General features: G+C 42.6%; 1 protein-coding gene across 1 annotated transcript in view; it reads right to left on the bottom strand.

Moving 5' to 3' along the window:
• The window catches only part of ctnnd2a (catenin (cadherin-associated protein), delta 2a), a 518,337-nt gene extending 494,579 nt beyond the window's left edge, over positions 1-23,758 (bottom strand). The window contains exon 1 of the mRNA XM_034706751.1: positions 23,375-23,758. The gene's annotated coding sequence lies outside the window, so the exon portion shown is untranslated. The remainder of the gene's footprint in view (positions 1-23,374) is intronic.
• Between the last annotated feature and the right edge of the window lie 1,988 nt (positions 23,759-25,746).

Genomic DNA, 25,746 nt, shown 5'->3' with positions numbered 1-25,746 from the left:
GACCAAGAAGACAAATAAATAGAAAAAGAAGAAGGAAAGAAGAGGAAGAAAGAAAAGAAGAAGAAAACGAGGTAGACTGAGAAGAAATAGAGGACGAGGAGGAATATATAGAAAAAGACAAGGATGGGAAAGAAGACAAAGAAGATGAAGAATCAGGCGAAGATGAAGGGAACAAGGTTCAGTAGCCCTAAAAGACCTAGACAGCTGCTGTCGACTATAAATGTTTGATAACTTTTGAACCGCTATTATCAACAAGCTTTAAAAACTCAGTTACAGCGGACATTCTCAGCTTTCCATTGATACCACATTTAACTCATTCAGCATATTCAAAATAAATTCAGGAGAGTCTAGCGCCCCCAAAGATGGTCCATGTCTTTAAGGGTTAGGGACAGAGGACAAATAAACAAAGAAGATGGTGAGAAAAGAAGACGAATAAGAAACAAAGATGAAGAAGAAATAGAAAATTAAGAGAAAGAAAGGAAAGAAGTTTTTCTGTTCTCATTTCTTCAGAAAATCCTCTCCCCTTCATAACAGCAGGATGAATAATCAATACAGATAATTAGTAATGTGATGAATTACACATGTGTGCTAATTTATTTTTAATCACACACCCTCTGCCGTGCATACTCCATGATCATTTTTACAGAGATCGATCTCCAACCTGTTACTTTGTTTGGATCAATGGCTGTGAGCTGGAGGTGATGTTTACTCCACGTCGAGAGGAACTGGACTTCTCTGATTGAAGCTCGACTTAAATCAAAAGCAAACAGTTTTCCTTGCAGCCTGCCTCGCTGTTGCATCGTGTCTACAGATTAGCAACAATGAAATCATTTGCACGCAGCAACATTCAAGCTGTGTTTATCAAATTAACCCTGCGCAGCCCTGGTAATGCCGTGTAATGTGCTTATTGATTTTGCTTTGAGCTCACGTTTGACTCTGAGATTTTTCATTACATCTTCCAGATTCAGTCGTCTCCCTGTGGACCACACGACGGGCTGCTCCTGTAACAATTAGAATTTCAAATCATAGCCCCCCTGAAACAGATCATAATGATCCTGTTTTAATGATAGATCAGGTCCCTCCTCACTTGGCCACAAGTAATGAGATCTTGCCTCTCTGAGTATTCATACACATGCCTCACATGAATGAATAAAAGTGCAAAGAAATAAATATGAAGCCATGATGATTCGACACAGGACTCAGATATATGTGTTGGTTTATCAGACGGACGGCATGCTCTGCACAATCAAGACTTTACCTGAAGCACTACTAACACATACTGTACCTGTGTACCTCCTCCTCACAACGTCTTACCCCTCCTCCTACTGGTGCATCATATCACTGTTTCCTCCAGGGATCTCTCTGCTGTCATAAAACCAAACACCGTGGCTAATAATTACCACCGCTCCTCTACAACTGGACCTGATGGCACCCTGAACTCTTCCTACTAACCTGCACCCTCTTTACCCTGCGGTGTGCATGAAAGAGACAGAAAACAAGACAGTGGGTGTCTGTTTTCTCAACTGGAATACATTCACTGTGTGTGTGTGTGTTTGTGGAGCACGTGTACACCTCCAGTGAGTGCATGAGCCAGACTCAGCAGGGTGTCGTCTCCACTCAGCCCACACCAGTCAGTCGACAAAGGGAGTCCACCGCTGGGCATGAGGCTGAGGGCGGCGAGCCTCTGCTGCAGAAGCCGGTGGAGGCCTGTGTGCTGTCTGAGGCCTCCTGCTGTCTCAGTGAAAGTGCCATAATGGGAGAAAGGGTAACATCGCCACACTAACAAACGATAGAAATTTCAATTCCCTGCACAGTATGACTGCCGATCATCCTGCACTGTACACAAAACAGAAACGTTTGTTTGTACATCTGTGCATGTTTGTGCATCCAAAAGCAGCTTCACTGACCCATCAGAATCCCACGATACTGCAGGGAAAAAAAGGAATAGACTCATTCTTAAACAGTTGCAATGCTCTCCGTGCAGAAGACATGGAAATGATGTAAGGCTTTGAAACACTTGACGGGATCTAAAAACTTCCGCTCCTTGCTCGCCCTCCCCGTCATAACAGTTTAAGGCTTTGCGTGCTGGCGGGCTAAGAACCTCCAAGAGATCAAAGTCAGACACCTCGCTGTGCCTTTGGTTTCATTAGACCTTGTGATCACAGATTACTCAACAGTTCAACAAACCTGTCACACTTCAGCAGAAAAATGGCTTGAAATCAGCTTTCCATTTTTTAACCCTAACTGCAGAAAATAGGCTATAACTTTCACTTCTCCATGTTGGAGAGAGAGCATGTTTTTCATATAAATATGTATCAGTGAGCTGTGTCAGGAGAAGTTAGAGGAAAATGGGTCCGGCTGAACTGGAGAAGGTAAAGTCTCCCTGAAAATGTCCTCACCTAGGGAGGGTGTGTGGTCTCCCAAGGTTTTAAAACTAGTTGAGATATAAAGATTGTCAAGTGTGTGACCAGCCAAAGAAAATCTGAGTACTGACATGCCAAAGCAAAACACTGGCTGTGTTTGTGTCTCTGTAGCTGTATGGAGTTTAACAACTCATAAAAATACATATTTATTATGCCAACTTTTACTTCAGCTATCTCATATTCTGTCTTAGCTGCAAAATTTAATGTTAAAGTATTTCAATGACAAATTAGTGATGTCCATTGCAGCAGCTTTTAGAATACAGGTGTGTGAATGCTCTACATCCGGATACAGACTTCTGCATGCTCTGTGTTTATTGCCTCACTTTTCTGCACTTTTTCTGGAAGCTTAAGCAACAATTGCAGTACCATCGCTAATCATGGGGGCAGTGTTGAGCTGTGTAGCCAACAGTTCAAGCCAAGCCAGCAGAACAAGAAGAAGAAGGAGAAGATTTCAGAAAATGGCAACGTAAATTCAACACCGGAAACAAAACGTGTGTTCACTCCTCTAAAGGTTTGATTTCAGCAGATAACATTAATGCTACGTGGTTGTGCTCACTTGCTGTGCAGCTCTTTTGGTCTCCAGGGCTTTAACATCAGTGATGTGCTGGGATGGTTTGACTCGGGTTGACTTGAGTCCAGCACAGCAGGAACTTGCATCTACATTGCAACAGGTCTACCTTCTCAAAGGTGTGCTTCAACTGATGACTTACTGTAGTCCAAAATGAGTTCAAGAAGTGGGTGCATCAGTTCAGCTTAGTGGTTAAAGTGTATATGACATTTACAGTTTATTTATCTATTTATTTAAAGGGACAGTGCGTATTAATGAACATTTCAGCATAGCATCAATGTCCATATGCCAGAGTTAGACATAAGGCTATTTTTCATCTGTGGTCCCCGGCAGGTCAAAACAGAGTTCATAACAAACGATAAAGATAAATAACATAACAGCAAATAAGCACATTAAAGTGCTGTTCAGCATAATAGAGAGATATATCTGGAGCTAGACCAAATTAACTTGGACCAACATGTCATATAAGTAAAAATTATACCTGTAAAATATGTGAAAATACACAGAGAGATGGGTTGTGAATAGGGCAAGTGGGGCATTTCCTTATTGCAATCTGTGTTTTGTTCACCGCTTCAACTCCTGGCTTCAACCCTTTGCTACTAGCTTCCCCCATTCCCTACTCAATGTTTCTTGCCCTTTTATTTAGCCGTCCAATTGGATAAAGACAAAAGTATCCCAAAAAATAACTTTAAAGAAACAGATGATGCATGCTGTGGCTGGGACTTATGGTCAAAGGAGTGACCGTAAATACTCCCAACAGTGGTAATGGAAAGCTGCTGCTATCGCTCTGCTGAAGCTCAGTTAGTGGGATGATCAATACTTTTCATTTCTAGCGAATACTGGGATATGCATTGTTGGTCATATCGGCCACCCTTACAAATGGTGCCCAGTGTGCAAATTTCAGCTAATAAGGATCATCTAGCAGAAGCTTCCAGCACAAAGCATTCATCAGTTTGAGAACACAGGTGAGAAGCTCAGCAGGTCATGAATCTTCAACTTTTCTCAGGAACTTTTCCAAGAACTAATTCAAGAAAATAACCCTGAACAATGTTCTCTTTCTGGGGCTCACCCTGTTTTAGGCCAGTACATTAATGTATTCCCGACCTGGCACACAATGGCACTCATAAATGGTAAATGCCACGCTGTAAAAATCACTATATGTCATTTAAATGTGACCTTTTAAATCTGGAAACACTAATATTGACCATCTATCAGACGTAAGAGTGCAGATAAGGTAACCCGCTTGCAATAAAAGCAATCCCCAGCTTTGCTTGCTGTGCCTTTCAAATCAATATCATTTTATTTTCTATTGCAGGGAACCATAGAGTCCATTTCAGTATAAAAGCCTCTCTGAGCCAAAGGTTCCTCTGCAGAGTCGTACCGAGACAACATCTTCCATCATCCTGTGTCTGCAGTTTCAGGTCAAATTAGTTGAATTAATATCACATAAGCTCTTAACTCAACCCTGCCTCCTCACGGTATTCTGCCAATGCTCACTCTTTCAGCAGACTGTCTTTGTATTTGTGTGTGTACAATTCCCTGGCTGCAAAGTGGATCTTTGTTGCAACTGTAGCGTATATAATCAATTGTTTGTCTCTTGGTTTTAGAATATGTGTCGTCTTGTCTATCAGCGGTCCGCAGAGAGAATGCGGGGAGAGAAAAGAGAGATGAGAGTGACAGAAATGGTACGTGTCTGTGTGTGATTTGTGCAATTTTTGTGCATTTCTGGGATTCTGTGAGTCTCTTTTTCTCAATTCTTTTCAAAGGCCTCTCTCTGACACAGAAAGACTTTGACTAGAAATCTCTGGCACAGGCCCAAATCCCCGGCAGATTCTGAGCCTAATTGGCCCAAACAACAGCAAGGGGTATCTTGTCTCTGCAAATGACTGTTGAGTTCTGTAAAGAATGAGCATGCAGCATTTGTTTGGTTTGTTTAAAATCTTCATCAAATATAACCGAACCCCCAAACTGGCAGAGAGAGACGTGCAGACATGACAAACACTGCAGAACGCAGGATAAATTAACCGTTATTACAAAATAAATGACGCCTTAAGCTAAAGACCAGATGGCATTTTAAAATACCAAGTCATCGTCACATTTTTTGTAAAATGGAGCTTTGTCAGGAGCCCACGCATGACCTGTTTTTTTCAGTCTTCCCCTCTTTTCTAAGTGTGCAGCAAGTTGTTGGTTAAAACGATCAAACCGTCCTCGCCTCTCTGATCTCGTCTGTGTCTGTGTAACTTCTATCAAATCGAACAGTAATGACAGACACGCCCGAGCAGCCCTATTCTGTTTTTAGTGTCTGCTATGAAGACACATATATCTCCAACACACTCAGCAGAATCCAGCCATAATTGGCACACACAGCAGTGAGGGGTGGCTCTGCTTCGTGAACATTTTCTGAAAAAGCCTGTGGGCCACTTTTTTTTCTTCTTTTAATTTGTTTTATGACTGAAAACATTCCAAAACATAAAATGTTGTTCACTGTTTCTCTCAAGCAAGAGACAGCAGAGCTGATGTACTACTGTGGCTCCACTGTGTACATACGCTGTTAGAAATTCATGAGCCGCACAATATCTAAGTTAATTTATATGCGGATATCAACAGAGAGTTGCTTGATGAATTATACATTGCAGATGCAACCCACAGAAGACAGATGAATGAAATTAATGTGCGCTCTCAGTTCGATCCTGGCCACGGTTGGGCTCTGTTCGGTGTAACCATGCAGGGGATATCACACACACTGAAAGAGTATCATCAAATGCTATTTATGAGGCGCTTTGATGCCAAATGAGTAACCACAGAATTCCCCTGGCTCTCAAAAATGTCAGGATTCTGCACATCATTTTTCAGCACTGGCATTTTGAAGAAAGGAGACGATTACACACTAAACTTAACTCCAGTATCAGAGTACTCAGCACTCAGCCTCCAGTCTACTGAAGGGTCCTTGAGCAAGACATTGGGACTCATTCACCAACTCTTCTCTCTTACAAAAACAAACACAGTGCTCAAGCAGACATTCAACAATGTTTTCTTCTCTTGGATTTGTTCTGAGCTAAAAAAAAAAAAAGAATCTACAAACACTCAGGAGCACTCCTGGGAACATTTAAGGGATGATGTTTGATGAAGGGTTCTTGTGCAAATTAGAGAATCCTGACAAGGACGAAGTGAAACATGGGGGTCGTGTCTCACCCTGAAGGGGGCCAAAGTGAGAAAGCACAGCCTGCAGAACAAGGTTAGTAAGTTAGTCTGCAACCTAAAGATGCTCTCTCCAGCTCTGCTGCCGTTGTCTGGATTGCAGGACGTAGATCCTGCTCACTTCTCGCTACCAGAGGGCCCAGTGGCTCCTCAGGCTGCTCTCACATCTGTGTTTAGTAACTGTGATTATCTCCCGACTCCCAAGACCAGCCTGAGATGGGCAATTAACATTTTTGCTGCAATGTTTACCAATTTACAATTGTAATTAAAACTAATGTTTTAGCCTCAGAGGAAACAGCAGAGGTGAAACGTGCTGGACTCCCTTTCTGGAATCCTTGGATTGATTTGATGTGATTTGTGTGATCAGATGTTGAGAATTGATCACAGTTGTTAGGGGGGTTTTGACCAATTAGAGTCAAGTATTTAAAATAGCTGGGTAATTAATGAGTGAGATCATCCAATGTCTCTGTTTGTACTATATATATGTATATGCTACTCACACATAAGTACTACAATATAATAACATTGCAGAACTACAGTTGTCTTTCTTACATGAAGAGTCCAGTGCACATTTGGTTTTACCGAGGGGCAACCTCCGACCATGAAAAATGAAGCCCATGCGGAAGTGTTCTAAACTGCAGTTCCTTGAGTGTCCACTAGGGGCTGGCTCCAGACGCACCAGAAACCACATACACACCCATTCAAAGAAGGCGATCTTTACAGCAGAAATAAAAATGTTCACAGTCTGGTTCAAAAAACAGTTCAGGTCTGAATCATTCATTTATCTAACGGCTTACACTTTAACGGAGGTAGATTGTTTTATAACACAGTAGCTTTAAAGATATTAGGATAACAGGTTTTGCATAATTAGAGACACGGCTGACTTGTCATGGATTATACAGTCTATAATTTTACATCTCCATTACACTCTCCTGACTTCCCTCTGCCTTTCTTTTCAACCCTGCGTGACTGTGTGTGCATGCGTCATGCTGCCTCTTGTCCTTTGTGGGCATTCCCTGAGTGATTTAACAAAGCTGGCATGTTTGTGAATTTCAACAGGTGAAGTATTATGCGGCTTTTAAGATAGAAACACCTCTGTGTGGGCATGTGAGTGTGTATGTGTGTGTGTTGGTTGCAGTTTAAGGATTACTGAGATCCAGAGAATGATAAAAATAAGGAGAAGCAATGACTTTTGCAAAGAAACTGATACAGGAAATGGATGATACTTTATTTCTGTAGCTCAAATGTTGGTATATTTCACAAACTTTATGTCATATTGCCGGTTGTTGAAGTTGTTTGTAACACTTCACTGCAGTAACATTTAATCCTTATTTCAAACTGTTATTTAAAGTCTTGAGATTGTTCTAATTAAAAATCCCATTATCAAAAGTTCAGCATGAATTATTCACAAAACTTAAGAATAAGAATCCTTTAATTTGGGGATTTTAACATTTAATACTTTACTAGTAAAAGTCAAACAACATCAATGCTTGTTTTGATACCACAGCAACGAAAATGAACTCCTGGGCCCCAAAAATCAAGCATATCGCATTAGTTCAGGCAGGCCATGAACACGAGCTCAACCCACAGTACATTGGCTGATCTTAGTGCTAGCCCATGACAGCTGACAGCTCAGCCGATTACCTTCTATACGCATCCAGTTATTTAAAAATGGGGACTCTATTGTAACTGCTTTGATCCGCCTTTGTTTCCTGCTTCCTCCAAAAACTGTGCTGTGTCTGATTTTACCGAGCAGCAACCTCCAGTCTCAAAATATGAAGCCCATGCATAAGTGAACTAAACTGCAATTCATCGCTCGTCCACTTGAGGCTGGCTGCAGAAACACCGGAAACCACATACACACCCATTCAAAGAAGACGATCTTTACAGCAGAAATAAACATGTTTACAGCGATGTTTATGCATTTTAAAACAAAGGACATACGTCTGCCTTAGATTTCTCCTAGGGATGTCAACAATTAATCGAGTATTGATTAATTGATTGTTAAGAACTTACTTTTATTTTCTGTTATGTGGAACAAACATCATGTGGTCTCATATTTCGTTCCTATCAGGGAGGTGTTTTAAGTTTAAAGCATGTTTCGATGTCAGCTGACTGAAGGTGTTGCAGCGGAGACGCTCAGTTGGGGGCTGCAGCTGAGTGACAGGTCTTCACGGGCGCTTTTTTTCTCCGCTGCCGGACTGATTCTGACCTGGTTGCGCTCCCGGCTGACACCTGACCACATTCACATGCTTATTTTTCTCAATAAGAACGAGTAGACAGAAAACTGGACACTGAGAGTCTGAAATATGTTTCTGTTCAGTTCCCTTGTTGAAGTCTGAGCCTTCACTTTTAATGACTGTATGTCCACAGAGATTATGAGCCTGCTCCACATGTTGATATTCAGCATGTTTAACATTTTGATCACCTCAGTATGATCCGTAGATATTTAATACCGTCAGTTATATACATTGTGTCGTGAAGGAAAATTAGATTCAGGGGAAAAAACTCATTTGGCATTGTTTTTGACGGAAAACGTTTCTTTTCTTTTTTCTAATGATTAATCGCTAATTGATCTTTAACATTTCAAAAGATCGATCACGGAAAATACTTGAAATTTTCATCCCTTATTTCTCCAAAGAACTTTCTTATAACACATTTATGAAAAACTACAGAGATGATTAAAAATGAGGCTCAATCATTGGAGGTGTGGTTGCCATAAAAATATTAGATTCTGTTAGGTTAATAATGTTTTATGAAACCCCATGGCCCCATGGAGAAAATGAAAGTGAGTTTTTTCACAAGTTATACCTTTAAAATTGTAAGTCAAGTCTCACGACGACTCACACACGTGCTCACCGTAGTAATTGTGTTCCCAAAAATCCCTAGACCCTAGAATTACATCATTACCTTTCAGTTGCAGCCCAGCTTTATCCATGACCATGAGATGTGTCCTTTCACTTTAACAATGTACTTTGAACCTAGCATGGTTTGATTTTTATTTGGACTGAGGTGCACAGATTGTTCGAGAAGGCATGTGACAGGTTTTTCAGGCGTAGAAGCAAATTATGAGATCAAAAGATACAATTTGCTGAATTCAAGTTTAAAAAGACCTACCTAAGGGCGCACAAAAGGCCATAGAGCTCAGGATAAGTCATTAAAAATGGAGGATTTGTTAATCAAGGCCTGATTGACAAGTCACTGAAAAGATTTCACCCGACGTGTCTACAACCAAGACCAAAGTGGGAGTAATCTGAAAACTAAACAGTCCCATCACTGTGCTTGCTGAATTTGTTGCAGAGTATTTCCAGCATCCACTGCATGCTGACACAGATCCTAACATTAAGCATTCCTCTTCCTGAAGTCTGTGACATGAATGATTTATTGCCCACACTAACTCCACAAAAAGCATGCACCTTCATCTTCATCATTCCTCATTCCTCATTCCTGAAAAGTCTGATGTTATTGTGGTTCTCCTCTGCACAGCGGTCGATGGGAGTTCCACTTGTATTTAATCTGAAAACACCACACGGAAAAAAAAACCCTGCCATGCTTAGAGCTCTGCATTTTGTTGTCAGGCGTGCTGTATAACAAAGGACGCCTCAGGAGGAATTGGGCATAAATAAAAGTGCTGAATATCAGGATAGAGCGTATACAGCCTGCACTGACATGGGCTTTACTCGGAACACGCACAATGTGTAGCTACACAGAAAACCTGCCTTTGTTAGCTCAGGGACTGTGAAATGAAATCGAATAATGTGGACAGCTGGAGCTGAGGCCCGACTGTGGATGCAGCTCTCCAGTGTCAACACACATCAATAAACAAGCTAATAAAAAGCCCCGTGGTCAAAACAATATTTCAGCTGCCGATTCTTCTTCGACATGCAGGAAACACTCGCAGCTAAATCCTCGCTTCGGCTCCATGCCTGCAAATGGTACGACCCAATCTGTGTCCTACAGGTGGGTGCTGAGTTCAAAGCCTGTTTGTCATTTGTAGCACCTCTAACCTTTTGTCCCTCCCACTCTCTCTGATCTCCCATGTCACTCTCTTTCTCTTCTTTCTTCTTTCATCGATCTCGGCGGACACAAATCTGCACAAACACATAAACCCTACCCACCAGGGCAATAACACAAGGTGGCTCCGTCCATAAACCGCCTATTGGTACGATCCCTATCTCCTTTTAAGTCAATGTCTTTGCCATCATTTCTATCAAATGCCTTTTCTTCAGGTGTGAGAAAGCGTTTGATTGACAGGTGGAAGTAGCCACGGCAATAGACAGCTGATAAGGATCAGTGTTTGCTGCTGATGGGCTGTCTGCTGATACGACCACCGGCATCAGCTCTGGCATTTACACCACTTGGCTGGCCTCAAGCTTTTAAGATAGAAACACCTCTGTGTGGGCATGTGTGTGTGTGTGTGTGTGTGTGTGTGTGTGTGTGTGTGTGTGTGTGAGAGAGCGCATAAGTGTGTATGTGTGTGTGTTGGTTGCAGTTTAAGGATTACCTGAGATCCAGAGAATGATAAAAATAAGGAGAAGCAATGACTTTTGCAAAGAAACTGATACAGGAAATGGATGATACTTTATATCTGTAGCTCAAATGTTGGTATATTTCACAAACTTTATGTCATATTGCAGGTTGTTGAAGTTGTTTGTAACACTTCACTGCAGTAACATTTAATCCTTATTTCAAACTGTTATTTAAAGTATTGAGATTGTTCAAATTAAAAATCCCATTTTCAGAAGTTCAGCATGAATTATTCACAAAACTTAAGAATAGGTAAATCCTTTGATTTGGGGATTTTAATATTTAATACTTTACTAGTAAAACTCAAACAACATCAATGTCTGTTTTGATACCACAGCAACGGAAATGAACTCCTAGGCCCCAAAAATCAAGATGATCTGCACATCATTTTTCAGCACTGGCATTTTGAAGAAAGGAGACAAAAATCAAGCATATCGCATTAGTTCAGGCAGGCCATGAACACGAGCTCAACCCACAGTACATTGGCTGATCTTAGTGCTAGCCCATGACAGCTGACAGCTCAGCCGATTACCTTCTATACGCATACAGTTATTTAAAAATGGGGACTCTATTAATAATAATAATAATAATAACACATTTTATATAAAGGCGCCTTTCTCTGCACTCAAGGACACCGCACAGATATAAATATATACATACACGAATTCACATTAAAGGAAACAAAATCAGAGTCAAAAATGAAAACAATATAAACTAACAAGGGGTAAGAAAAAAATAGAAACAATAAGAAAATGACAGAGCAATTGGAGTCAGACGGAGTAAGCGGTTTTGAACAGATATGTTTTGAGCTGTGATTTGAAATGGGGGAAAGAATCTGTGTTTCTGAGTTGAGGTGGCAATGAGTTCCAGAGACGGGGAGCAGAGCGGCTGAATGCTCGGCTCCCCATAGTGGTGAGACGGGCGGAGGGGACAGACAGGTGTATGGAGGAAGAGGATCTGAGGGAGTGGGAACATGGAGGAGGTCGGACAGATATGGGGGGGCGAGGTTGTGGATGGTCTTGAATGTCAACAGAAGGACTTTGAACTGAATGCGGAACTGAACAGGGAGCCAGTGGAGCTGTTGGAGGACAGGAGTGATGTGGTGGATGGAGGGGGTTCGGGCAATGATACGGGCAGCTGAATTCTGGACCAGTTGGAGTTTATGGAGGGATTTGTGAGGGAGGCCGAAGAGGAGAGAGTTGCAGTAGTCCAGACGGGAAGTGACAAGGCTGTGGACAAGGATGGCGGCAGTGTGGGGGGTGAGGGAGGGGCGGAGACGATTGATGTTACGAAGATGGAAGTAGGCAGTCCGGGTGATGTTATTGATGTGTGATTGAAAGGATAATGTGCTGTCAGGGATGACACCCACCTATTGTAACTGCTATGGTCCGCCTTTGTTTCCTGCTTCCTCCAAAAACACTCTCCACCTTAGCTCATCCTTTCTGTGTTTTGTCTGATTTTACAGAGTGGCAACCTCCAGTCTCAAAATATGATGCCCATGCAGAAGTGAACTAAACTGCAATTCATCGATCGTCCACTTGAGGCTGCCTGCAGAAACACCGGAAACCACATACACACCCATTCAAAGAAGACGATCTTTACAACATTAATAAACATGTTTACAGCCTGGTTCAAAAAACAGCTTGGCTCTACGTAGCTAATCTCTCTATCGGCACACACTGTACGGGGGTGAATTTTTTTCTAACACAATGGTTCAGAAGATATTAAGATTAGGAGTTTTTGTCCAAATAAGGACATGACTGACTTAACTGACAGGCGGGAACACATAGCTGTTGGCTAGGAGGCTCAAACCCCGCCTCTTTACCTCACACTTTGACTGGTTGGATTCCACATTACCAATATGGCTGCCCCTGCCGATTGGCTTCAAAGCAGCGCTCAGGAACAGATGGGTGACGTCACAGATACTACGTCCATTATATATACAGTCTATGGTGCTCCCTCTCTCTTTACTTCACCTCTATGTCAATCAACCACACCTCATCTCTCTCTCTCACTCTCTCTGGCTTGCAGCAGCTTCAGGCGGAACTATGACACTAGATGTTTACCATAAACTTCAGCGCTTTTCAAAACAACAGGATGTTAAAATAATGGGGATTTTATCATTTTAAAGGACGTGGTATTGTATCAAAAATTCTGACAACCTTGAGAGATACTGCTCCTAATAAAGGATTGAAGCTCACCATCTTGAAAACCTGTCCATTTGATAGTGTTGAACTATCCTACTGTATAATATTATGATGAATTGAAGTTAATGGGCCATGAGGACACTTAAAAAAGCTATTGTACCAGGTACTGCACATAACCCAGAGTATTCCTTTTAAGGCTCTGAGTAAGAAACAGAAAACTGATTGAGTGACAGCAGAGTTTAAACTACTGTGTGAAGTATTTTGTCAAACCTCTGCTCATTTTGACAGCACTCATGATGTAAAGCAAATTACAAGTTGGGGAAAGTAAACATACAAATTTGAAAATATGCACAAGTTCTTCTACTTCCACTTCATTTGTGAAAAGGCAAAACTTAAGGCATTACAACCGTCTACTAGCTCCTACTGTACAAAAGCTCCGAGGTATTAAATTACAGCTCAACTTACTTCAACGACCTTTAGCTGCATGTTGAATCCACCAGTGTGCAAAGATGCCTGGAACAATGTTAAGAAAAGCTAGACAGAACAAATATTTGCATTAAGTTTCTCTCTAGTTCACTATGATGCCTATATTAATACTCTGCTGTGCAGTTGTTATTGCACACTCTCATCTTCTACCCACTCAGCCTGTGGGAGACATCATCCATGTGTATACATTTGCAGGTTTAAACCCACCTTGTTATGTTAATAAATTCAAACAAAGAGAAATAGAATATTCACTCTGCAATGGTGTTCAACCTTGAGTTTCATGTTGCAGTGACACTAGCTGTACATTGCACACTAACAGGGGTAGGGAGGGTGCGTTCTCAAAATGCATCGGCTGTCTGATGCACTATGTGCCTGCAAACTAGCCTAATGTTTTTCTATGCTACGGCTGAAGAGGAGGCTAGAGAACCATGCTAAACGGCTAATCATGGCACCACACTATCTGAGATGCAATTTGAGAAAGCTTCTTTTTAATTCAACACCACAAATGGAAATCATGGATAATGTTGTGAGGCTTTTAGCTTTGACTTCCAATGCAACTGCCTCACAGTTACTTTCATTAGTGAAGTAGAAGCTGCAGACAGAGAACACCATGGCTTTAATAATCTGTAGTGGAGGATAAGTCTACGATGGGTGTGTTTGAAATAGTTTGAATTATATAGATGCTAGCTTGTTTTTTTTTGCTTTTGACTTGATTTCTGAATGTACAACACTGTAAAATAAAAAAATATCCAAAACACACAAGCAGCCACAGTGATTAATTTCAAGCAAAAGCCAAAGCTATAGTATTAAGTTATCTAGAGTGGATTTCAGGTGCTTCACATCAATGACATTGTGTGTTGCACAATAAATGATTAATTGAGCAGGAAACACAAAAACTAAAGTCTGAATTTATCGCAGTGAACAAGTTTGATGTTGCTTTGTCTAGCATACAGTGCATACAACCGAACCTGTTGGATGATGGTATAAGTGCCACACTTGGAAAACATTTTGGCCTTTTCCACCGCACTGGACTTATGTGGTGACAGCGCTGCCACCACATCCATGGAATGCCAGTGTAATTCATGAAATCCCCATCAGACTGTGATGAAGGCTGGGGATGCTACAGAAATCTGGCTGATAGTTTGATATTCATTAAGAATCCTGAATAATTATTCAACCATTGGTCGCTGTGTTGGTAAATGTTTAATGGATTTTTTTTTAAAAGGTTGCACCACAACAATCATTTTCACATAAGCTTCCAAATATATTTTGAGGTTGCACAGATAAAAATTGTGTGATCATATATGACCTCAATGGTTGCAATTTTGAGCTTTGCACACAGTTTTGTCCACAGGGGGCGCCAAAATCAACACAAACCAAAAGCTGCAATTGGTGCAGATTAAAGGCGGATTTATACTTCTGCGTCGCCCGTACGCAGCAGTGGATGATGCGGACATGAGCACCACATAGTTGTGCAGCGATGTGTCCGTGTCGCGCAGCAATTCTCCACTGAAACGCTTGAGGGCAGTGTGGTCTCTCTGATAGCCGGTCGCCTGCTTCCGGCCCCGCTACGATCTCTGCTTTCTTTTCCACAGTGATTCAGAGCGTGTTATGTTAATCTACAGCTGATACATGTTGCTGTTTATCATACAGACATGATTACATGAAGAGTAGAGAGGAGGAGATGAAATACACCGTGGATGAGCGGCTGATGAGTGGGGAAGTGCTGTAAGTGCTGGAAATATAATGCCGCCAAGCCGACCAATCACAGGGCTTGCAGACCGCGTTGATTCTATGCGTAGTTACATTTTGGAGGAGGTGCACGTCATCTACGTGTGTAGGCCTCGGCGTAGGTACGAGAGCTACACGGACCTCCAGTGTAGGCCACGCCTTAGATTTGCCGCAGAAGTATAAATCAGTCTAAAGTGAAGGAAAAGCCACTCTTTGGATTTATTTAGGATACACGAGGGACATGATGCAAACAGAGACTTATATCTGATATTCCCTCTTCAGTGTTTGTGTATTTGTTGCACCTTATAATGTTATCGCGTTATTGCACAATGGAATCACACATAAAATATTTTTCTCATATTGTGCAGGTTTATTGTTTGTCCTTGCACAGACAGAGAAAAGCATCGCTGTGTGTGTGCAAAGAGAGCACGCATACACACAGACTTGCCCGCTCTCACAAACACATTCAGACGCAGGTGCTCACATCCCAACAAACATGTTATTTCCCACTTGATCAGACAGATAGGTAATACTATGTTGCTGTGCAAAGAGAGCATAGATGAAGCCACCTACAATATACCTCCCTTTCTCCTGACACCTAACATGTCATTATGATAAAACCTTATTTTCCTCTCTTGCTCTCTAAAGCGCTTTAACCCCAGCTTTGGGTGGAATGAAATGAGTCAACAGATGAGTTTCTTATACCTGCAGCACATGCAGCATATGCAGAAATAAGCAAACCAGCGTTAATGGACACCATCCAATTAATTTCTAACACTTCTGATTTCACACATATAAAAAGGCCAGAGTACCAATCAACATGCAAAAAGAGCATTCTCCATATTATAAGAATAATGCAACAGAAGTGACGAGGTAGGCGGTGCATGGGCACACTTGCAGAGACTTCCCAACCTTGGGATGATAAACCCTCATACATGTCTCAAAGGTCACAATCACACACACATCAGCACAACAAACAGACACACGCCCGCACACAGACTCCCATGCACGCGCCTACTCAAGGCTTTATTTTCGCCCAGGGAAATCAAGATGATCTGTGCTCCTGCTATGGCTCCTCTTTGATGCTCAATTAACTCAGGCAGACCTGGATAGCAGAGCCAATTATTAATTCAGCTTAGCAAGTGCATGGTGGAAGGCGCACAAGTGATGTCATGGCTCGGCAACCACAGACATACTGCTCTCACACTGAGTTCTGTTCTGCAGGGTTTGGGTTTGGCTGTGGTATATATAGCACGGTTTGTCTCATTACATTGTTTTTCCTTTACACCTTTCTTCCTTCCTTCCTTCCTTCCTTCCTTCCTTTCACACTGTTTTTGCAACTCTCTGGCTCTCTAACAAGTTCAATCACCAGCCCTTCATTCCTCACCTCACCATCTTTTGTTTACACTTTCATCTTCCCCTGTCCTTGCCACCATTTACCCCTTCCAGAGAAACCCTTCTTTTCTCAGCTGCACCCTAACCCTCCTCCCTCTTCATCCTTTTTCATCACTCATTTCCTTTCCCATCCTTTTTTTCTTCTTCGTTATTGTCTCTTGCACTAAAGACTGAGGGATAATGGAGTAGGGGGGATAGACAAGGAGGAGGAGGAGGGGGAGGACGTGTGGGCTGACAGAGGAAGTCCCATCTGCAGCAAGCTCGTTAGAAGATGGGAGGAGAATCGGCGGCAGAAACACACTCGGCATCCAAACACTCCTCTCCCTCTCTCGCTTATTCTCTCTCTCTCTCGCTGTCTGTCTCTTTCACACTCACACACATTGCTTCCTCGCTGGACTTATTCCAACACTGACATATCGCTACCTCCTCACTCTGTCACTGTCTTCCTCCTGTGGCACTCGTCAAAGTCTCCCTCTCATTATTCACTAAAATATACAATACAGAGTAATTGGTGACTGGTTTTACCTCCTGGCCCTGTAAGGCCTAGTTTGGGGTTTTCTTACAACATGTGGCATCAATAAAAAAAACAAGTGTAGCCATAAGGCATTGTTCAAGCTGGACAACTTCTCCTCTTCTCTTTCTTTTATTTAAAGAAGGAGGAGTGTGACACATCACTGATTGGACGATGAAATGCTGAAGGACACTGAGGAAGGCTAACTGCTGCTCAGGCTTGACCGCAGCTTTTTAGACGACACCGTGAAGCAACCTGACGGATCATTTTTGCCTTCAGTCTTAACAACTATCTGCCAAAGTGAGGGATGAAAACCACCTTCCACTTGGTTACTGCGCAGGTTTATATACAACACAGAGAGTTAAACACTGACTTTCAGCTGTACTATCTAAAAAGTTCCTTGTCCTGCCTTTAAAAATGCTTCTCTAAGGTTCTCTAGTTTCTTCTTCATCTTCCCTCAACAGGAAAGCGTTTCATTGCTTCCCCTTCCGTACGAAGAGACACAAGGGTCAGTTACAATCTGACATCCTATGAGCAGTGAGGGACACTGAGTCCTGCTAAAGGCATGATTCAAAAATTGAGGTTTGCTTGAGCAGATATGCTACACTTAGTAAGGTGGTATCGAAGGTTGTACGAGATCTTACAACTTCTCAGTGAGGTTTCATGTAGCGGGCTCACTCGTGCAGACTTCACAAATCCAAATCATGCACTGTGTTTCTGTGGACTTAACTGTGGGACCAGGGTTCATTGCGAAATTGGGGACATGAGGGACTTGATTGCAACTGGTAGCAAGCCGTAGCTACATTATCGCAAAGCAAAAGGGACTGAGTTAGCTTACTTTAATCTCACGACGCTCACTTACAGTTTTGATGCAGCTCATTTTGAAAGTCTTCTCTGTCATCGTCTTCATTGACCTCATTGAAAAACACGTCTCCATGACAATGTAAGCATTTGCCAAATTCCGGGAATTTTCAAAGTTGGAAACTTTTCATGGGAATTAACGGGAAAAAACAGGAATTGACTAAATTGAAGGTTGGCTCTTAATAGGGAACTTAAATACAGTGGGGGAAAATATATTTTTTGGGCTTTCTGCCTTTATGATAGGATAGCTGAAGAGAGACAGGAAATGTGGGGAGTAGAGAGTGGGGGAAGACATGCAGTACATGGTAGTGGTCAGGAGTCGAACCAGCGACCTCTGTGGCGAGGACTATAGCCTCTGCATGTGGGGCGGTTAGACTGCTAGGCCACAGCGCCCATGGGGAAAATATATTTTAGCATAATCCTGATTAAAACAACCAGATCTCATGCAAGTACAGTTGAATATCTCTGCTATTCCTCAATCACATGCACATAGCACACTGCTTACTGCAGGGCTAATAAGACCACGCCCCCTACATACACTGTGCATTCCTCCATCACATGCACAGATGTTTTATATTTTGGATGAATGTCTGCTTATAACAAAACAGACATTTATGCTTGGGTATGATACCATTCCATTGAATTACCCTCAATTCCCATAAATTCACATGGAAAGTTTCCAATTTGGAATATTTCCTAACTTCCCCAGCTTAACTTCCCATGGAAATTTACCAGAAACTTTCTGCCAATTTACCTGAAATGTTCCACCCCTTTGCAACCCTAGTTAGCATTCTCATTGCTAGAATTATCTAAATTGTTGCAGCCGATACCATCCACTCCTCCTCATCTCTTATTGATACTTAAAATAACTCCATGATCAGTTGATTTGCACAAACGTATCATAAAGGATTTGGTACTTTTGGTAACTCCTGGACCAGAGTCCTTTTGCGCTCTTCCACATGCAATCGCAAATTTAGCGACATGAACTCTACAAACAAATCACATGATCGGCAAAGGTTCACGTTCATCATGACTTTCATCACTGTGGAGTCTATGTAAATTCAAATAAGTTCCATGCAAGTATTATATAAGTGATCTGTCCTCTAATCTCTCAGTGATATGACGGTTTATGTTGTGTTTAAAGAACAAAATACCAAATATAATCTAAACACCTGCATTATTAGAGCTGCTCCAGTATTGTCTGTTAAAGCTGCCTGACGTAAAACAAACAAGGAGGACTCATAAATCCACCGCAGCATGGCGGAGCAGGGTGACAGTGTTCTTAAAGGGGCAAACTCTGGAACTGTATTGCTCATTTATTTATTTATTCTCCTGCTGATCCAGAATAGTAAAGCAGTGATGATTAGACTATTTAATGACTGACTCATATACACACACAGGCTCATAATATAACCTCTTAGACATTACCTGGACACATCCCCCCACAGCCATGTTGGGTGCACTCCCAGCACCCTTGAGGGAAAGGAGAGTGATATTCCAGGGTTAATGGTGCATAGCACGTATGTAATCTTGTAACAACTCTGCAGTAATGGACATCTTGTAAAACTGTCCATTAGCAATGGCACATCAGTGTTTTTATGTCATTAAACAAGCTCATAAGCATCAAGCCACCAACAGAAGCTTCAGACCAGCTGATTGATGATCACACTGAGGCTGTCAGTCAGAGGCTCCTCTCGGTGCTTGAACATGTGATCAATATAATTGGCATATATGGATCAAATGTTAGCTGGTTTGTTGCTCTGGGGCTCGTTCACATCGCATTTTAGTGAGAAAAGGGAAGAAAACATGAAAAATGTATAAGAGATCAGAGAACGGAGGAACATCAAAGTGTAAAATCAAAGCATCCAGTCGACTTTGTTTTTTCTCATCTTGGTCGGTTTTATGTTCTACCACTGCCTCATGCCTGTTTGGTATATTAGTCATGTGACAGATTATAAGGAGCAGGGAGCTTCTCAGTGACAGAAAACAGCTCTTTGTGACTTCAAAGTAAAAAGTCACAACATGAGCTTAATTTCAAATCCGTCCATATCTAGACCGCCAATAAAAGATGCACAGTCGATACTACAATGGCTTTCCTTCCTTTTTACTTCATGTTGACAAATTAGCAGCATCAGATTTAGCCTCGGGGCTCGTGTCACACCTCAAAGAAGTACCATGTCTGCCACTGGGCCTCATTGTTCCTCAGGAGGAAAGCCATTACTGCAATACATCTAATATTTATGTTCTTAAAAACAAATGAAAAGAATGCACTAATGGGACAATGTGACATGAATTTAACGGTGCTGTGACACGGACGAAGGATTTATACTGTGTTTGTGTCAAACTGGGAATTGGGTGGGGAAGTGTGTGACTTCTTAAAGCTCTAGTGAGGAGTTTTTAAATGGTTATAACAAAATAAAATGAATTGTGAGGCCTCTTTATAATAATAATAATAATAATAATAACATTATTTATATAGCACCTTTAAAAACAAATGTTTACAAAGTGCTTTGACAAACAAAGCGTATGACCTGCAAAAGCAAATAAAACAACTACAAAAGGATTTCCAGTATTTAGAGTTTCCTGATTGTAATTTTTGATGCATGCAACCACTGTAAGGGGGTAGGTGTGAGGCGAGGAAAGAACACCTATACTCCCCCCTTTTTTTTGTACTCTACCTTGGGCAAACATTCACTTTATGTGATACATTTGAAAGGAAGCAGGATGAGAAGTTCACCTAATTCATATAACACAACTGACACGTGTGGAGGAGCTCAGCAAAGAGAGAACAGTTTTCACTTTGCCCACAAGGGCGCGTCAAAATGGACACAAATAGAAAGTTCCACACAGAAGCTTTAAGGCTGATGTATACTTCTGCGTCTCCCCTACGCAGCAGAGGCTGACGCGGACATGAGCGCCACATACTTGTGTGTCGATGTGTCCGTGGCGTGCAGCAATTCTCCACCGAAACGCTTGAGGGCAGTGTGGTCTCTCTGATAGCCGGTCGCCTGCTTCCGGCCCCGCTACGATCTCTGTTTCCTTTTCCACAGAGATTCAGAGCGTGTTATGTTAATCTACAGCTGATACATGTGGCTGTTTATCATACAGACATGATTACATGAAGAATAGAGAGGAGGAGATGAAATACATGATGTGCAGCCGATGAGCGGCAGTAAATGCAGGAAATACAATGCAGCCGAGCGGACCAATCACAGGGCTTGTGGTCTGCATCGATTCTACAGGTAGTTACATTTTGGAGGAGGTGCATGTCAGCTATGTGAGTAGGCCTCTGCGTAGGTAGAGGAGCTATACGGAGCCCCGGCGTAGGCTACGCCGTTGATTCAACGCAGGAGAATAAATCAGCCTTAAGGGTTTGACGGAGCCCTGGACCTGCTAGAATTCATTATCTTACTCATTAATATAGGTGCTCCAGGACCGTGACCCTGTTCACCATGTGCCCTACACGTCACATAAATAATAAAGAAGCCTAGAACAAGGGGAAGTAGAAGTATAGGACATCTATCTAAGGGATTACTGTCTTGTTAAAGTGTTTTACTTTTAATGCAGATCTATTGTCATCAGTAAATGTATCAGTATGAATAAACCACAATAACTGCACATCATGAAAAGATTACTTTAATGCCAAATACCATCAAAGTGGACATTTGACAACCTCTCCAGCTCTCAATCCGTGCACGTTCCTCATGTAAAGACGTGGCCTGAGGTAAATCATGCTATAAGCTGTATTAGATATGTCTGGAATAGACAAGTGTTTGATCTGCAACACTATCAAAGCACTACACCACAACCCACTCCAACTCTGGGAGGAAAATCAAATTCATAACAGTAACAGTATTTCCAAATCCTCCCTGCAGCTCGCTCTGCCACAGGGAGGAGGACGACTATAATTCAAACTCTTCCCTCCTCATCAGCACTACTCTATAAGGCGACAGGCGGGCCAGCTCATCCCGGCAGCTCTTTGGACTGTTGTCAGCACTCCATCCTGTGGACGCCTGCCAGTAGCCCCTCCGTCCGATCAATAGGCACCGGCGGCTAGCTTTCCCCCCTTTGCTCTCTCTCCTAGCACAGTATAAAGACTGCTCTGTTCTGCCGGCACAGCATAGTGATTAGGCATTAGGCCTGCGCTGCTGTGTGAATTAGCTTAATCTGTGTCCGCGATGAAGGACGAGGCTTTTCATGCCCACTGGAGACGTTCACTGGACATAAAAAGAAGCTAATCTTTAGGAAATTTAGAGAGAGGACAGAGTGTGTGTATGTGTGGAGAGACACAGTTCCCACAGTGATAGCTCTTTTGTAATGCTGCTTATCCTTCGATAGTAAAATCTGTTGATATGATTGAAGATGTGCCCTCATGGGCAGGGACAGTGTTGTACTGTCATCACTTAAAGAAGGGGAAAAGGTGACTAATGTGCCGTTTATTGAAGGAGCAAAATCTATATCCCAATATTCCTGCACCAGAGGTCAGTTTAAGGGGAATTAGAGGGGATTGTGTTCTCCTTGTTGCATGGCTGCTGATCTGGCCACAGAGGAAGCTGCCCAACCTGCATATTTCAACCCAAAGTTTTGTAGTTTCGAAGCAAGCTAACCCAAAAGTCAGTGTTCACACACCTGAGCATTCACTAATACCCTCTCCCTCTCCGTCTATCATGAGCCTGTCCGAGTGCTGACAGGCAGTCGTCTGAACATGAACCCACAGCATGCCTAACAGCAGCCCTGCCCTCCTCCTCCACATCATCTGCTGGATAAATTGTACGCCCTTGACAAACTGCCAGCTCACAATCCCCCCCTCCTGCAAATGTCTATTGATCAAAGCTCAAGTACGGCTGTGGGAAAGGTGTGGAGTCCTTTTCCCTACTCTTATCCTTGCATCACCCCCAGCATGATGCTCCAGACAAAAGGAAATTCCATCTAAGTTAATAGCCTCATCTGATAACAAGGTTTCAAAGCAATACTGCACTATTACACCTTTGGAGCATTAATAATTCATGTGCCATTCTATACCTGCTCTTGACATTATTTCCAGGTATTTCAAAGCATTTGACAAAGACTCAACTTCTGACAGTTGTGAAAAGAAAGAATCATTATCTGGCAAGGAAGAGGAACCATTCCCCTTCTTTTGTTTACAAGGTGCTTTCCACCCCTTTGAAGCACTTTTACGCACCACCAATGGTGAATTTGGGTCAGCAGTCAGCTGGGGCCAAATATCTGTTGTGCGTTAGGTGATCTGAGCACAGCTGGACGCTCGTTTCTGAGAGGAGCCTCGCAGCAAGCTTGTTACCAAAAAGCAGGGCATCATTTTTAAACCTAGACTTTCCCGGAATCATCCACCATGCATGATCCAGAAGTCATGCTCGGATTCCCTGCGTATCTCCAAATTGCGCGATCAGTTCCCACTCTGAGGGATGATAATGGGCTAAAATCACAGGCGATTGCTATCACCTTCTCCCCCTCTCTGTCTGCCCGATCATGTTAAGTGTGCATCTGGGACAACAACGCGATGACTTACCGAAATTAGATCCTGGCCACTAATCAGCGACCGGCGTCTCCTTGTTTCCTCTCTGCCCCCTTGGTCCGCCTCTCTTTCAAGTCAAATCCGCAGCGTGCTTCAGATCAGATCAGAACAGATCGGTGCGCCTTTTCCGCTGCGTCCTGTGTCCAGAGTTGCTGGGGATGGAGCGACCATTTGCCGGGGGTGCAAGCCTGAGACATAGGCGGGGAAGTGGAGGAGGGAGGAGGAGGTTGTGGAAGAGATGGAGGAGGAGGAAGAGGCGAGGCGCTGGGTACGAAAGCGAGAAAGACAGAGAGAGAGAGAGATAGGAGAGAGCAGCAAAGCACTGCAGCGACGGGGAGGAAGCAGCACCGGAGAGGAGGCAGACAGCGGCTCCCTCTCTCGCTGTGGCACTCGATCACGCACATGCGCATGCACGCGCGGCATTGCTGTCATTGAAGGAGATGGAGCGCCATCTTCAGGTGGTTTCTTAGGGAAAGATTGTGGTAATTGTATAATAAAGCTAATATGTAATAGATTCATATACATATTGTGATTTATTTCCTTCTTAGACTGACTCTTGGGAACTCTCTGACTTTATGTTCAGTCTCAACCCTTTGTTTATTCTCAAATGACATCTGTTTAATATTTTAGGGGAGTATTTTTCCTGCAAAATAGAGATGAATCCCAGAATGTTGCAGTAAGGGAAAATATTTTCCCTTCATTATTACCATAAACGTTGCTGTGAGCTTCTTAGCTTCTGTCCTCCCTCCTTTCTCACGCACACACGCACGCGCACACACACACACACACACACACACACACACACACACACACACACACACACACTCCATGGCAACTACACCACTGTAAGGTTACGAAGCTGATAATTTCACCTGACCTGCACTCCATCATCTCCTTGTCCGCTACCCCCCTCACTTTGCACACACGCACTCACACCTACACACACACCTGCTTTTCCAAGGTCAAGAATTGCTGAGGGTTTCAGTTGTGTGGCTGTATCATGATTTCTGCACGCTCAGTTCTGCTGGCCTTGCTGGATTGGGGATTTTCTTCTGATTCAGAAGTCTTTTCTTGCGCACAATAAAACCTTCCCACAACATTGATGTACGGCCTGCATGCTTTGTCTTTGCTCTCCACTTTTACAACCAAACTGTTCCGAGACAATCATCTCTTCCCTTTTCAGTTGTTTCAGTCCCTCTTTAATTCTCCTCCACAGTTCACACTGACTGTAGTCAGAAAGGCTGCGGACTTGTGTGTCATTGAGTACCCAATGTATTTTTATATTCATCTAAAAATCTCCAAATGAATGTGATGTTTGTGTGATGTGCTCCATATCATGATGTCTCAGCAGATGTGTGTCTAACATGAGTCTGGTCCTGCTGGAGGTTTCTGCCTGTTAAAGGAAGTTTGTCCTTGCCACTGTAACTTGCTAAATGCTGCAAAGTGCTCTGCTCATGGTGGATTAAGATGAGATCAGACTGAGTCCTGTCTGTAAGATGGGACTGGATCTGATCCTGTCTTGATGTTGGGTCTCTGTTAATAATATGACATAGAGTACGGTCTAGACCTGCTCTGTTTGATTGTTTGATTGTTTAATTGATGGATGGATGGATGGATGGATGGATGGATGGATTGATTGATTGATTGATTGATTGATTGATTGATTGATTGATTGATTGATTGATTGATTGATGTAACCCAAATTAATATCCACAGAAAAAAGAGCAGAAATTGAATGTTTATTGACTTTATTTTATTGTGTCAACGTGTTACAGCAGTTACAAAGGTTTCACAAATAAAAACATTTTATTTTATTATTTTGTCAAATGCATACCATAAACATGTTTTTATGCATGTAATGACTACACATTTACAGAGAGGCAGAGTTTGGTTTGGAACAGTCAACATTATCCGTGCTGGAGTATTCAGGGGTTCCCTCAGCGATTTTGGGCGCCATGAAAACAGATATTGAAAGAAGGAACATACACTATTAATCCCCATGGGGGAAACTACATTTTTCCAATTGTGTTATTTGGTCATGCTACACACATAGTTTGGTATATACATACAATTTAATGCACAAACATGCAGATGCTGCCATCAACCAGCGCACCTCGAGCAGTTGGGGGTTCGGTGCCTTGCTCAAGGGCACCTCAGCAGTGAACCAGCACCTCTCCAGCCACCAGTCCACTTTCCAAGTTTCGTACATACGGGGAGTCGAACCGGCAACCCTCCACTTCCAAAGCCAAGTCCCTATGGACTGAGCTACTGCCCCCCTATAGGGCCCCATATGACTTCACTGCTGCAAATGTTAATATACGTTATATACCGGTTGGTCATGGGTCATTAGAAGTGTCCTTTGGTCC

The sequence above is a fragment of the Notolabrus celidotus genome, chromosome 17, assembly GCF_009762535.1.
Source record: "Notolabrus celidotus isolate fNotCel1 chromosome 17, fNotCel1.pri, whole genome shotgun sequence".
Lineage (NCBI taxonomy): Eukaryota > Metazoa > Chordata > Actinopteri > Labriformes > Labridae > Notolabrus > Notolabrus celidotus.
This window is presented reverse-complemented; position numbering and strand designations above follow the sequence as displayed.